This window comes from Octopus bimaculoides, chromosome 2 (genome assembly GCF_001194135.2).
Source record: "Octopus bimaculoides isolate UCB-OBI-ISO-001 chromosome 2, ASM119413v2, whole genome shotgun sequence".
NCBI classification, from domain to species: Eukaryota; Metazoa; Mollusca; class Cephalopoda; order Octopoda; family Octopodidae; genus Octopus; species Octopus bimaculoides.
Genome location: NC_068982.1, coordinates 83,340,196 through 83,341,132, shown reverse-complemented (window position 1 = coordinate 83,341,132; position 937 = coordinate 83,340,196). Strand labels below are relative to the sequence as shown.

The 937-nt window shown below is 41.8% G+C and overlaps 1 protein-coding gene across 1 annotated transcript in view; it reads right to left on the bottom strand.

The window, feature by feature from the left end:
- The window catches only part of LOC106879820 (uncharacterized), a 65,375-nt gene that overhangs the window by 51,557 nt on the left and 12,881 nt on the right, over nt 1-937 (bottom strand). The gene's annotated exons all lie outside the window — the stretch shown is intronic.

Below are 937 nucleotides of genomic sequence, written 5' to 3'. Positions count from 1 at the left end.
TACTACAACCTTCGTCCCCAACGTCAACACGACATCTCTACGTACACAAGCTACCAACAGCAACCGCAGCTTCTCTCAACACTACTGTTTGTGTGAATTGTTTTACCACGAAATAACAGCCAGAATTCGACACCTGCGAGAAACACCTGTATCAAGTAGCCCGGCTCGGCATAGAAGCCTCAACTGCACGACAAGTGACTTAGCTCTGCCTCAACCTCTTATATACAGACTTTCAATCTACTGTGTACCTTAACCGAGAACTGGTATTTCTTATCCGTGTTACAGACACTTTTCTATGCTCTGTATCTCTTGCATTCACATACATATATTTGTATACATACACTCTTTTGTTTACATGACGGCCTGTCTTATATTGTTTTATTATGTCGCATTCACACTCACACAGACATTCTAGTTGACAACCAATAAACCTTACTGTTATACATCTTTACCGGTTGAGTCTCTATCTTTTCCTTACTGGCATTTCCATGCATTTCACATGCGAATTCTCTTATGTTATAGTATATGACATATATTATATTTTTGTGTCGACCATGCGACACGTTAAAAGGAGCCTGTTCCATTCATCACCATTCTCCTTTGGTTCGCACGGTCGTTTCTCTACATATATATATATATAAATACACACACACACACACACACACACACACACACACACATATATATATATATATATATATGTGTGTGTGTGTGTGTGTGTGTGTGTGTGTGTATATCATCATCGTTTAATCGTCCGCTTTCCATGCTAGCATGGGTTGGACGATTTGACTGAGGACTGGTGCAACCGGATGGCTACACCAGGCTCCAATCTAATTTGGCAGAGTTTCTACAGCTGGATGCCCTTCCTAACACCAACCACTCAGAGAGTGTAGTGGGTGCTTTTACGTGTCACCCGCACGAAAACGGCCACGCTCGA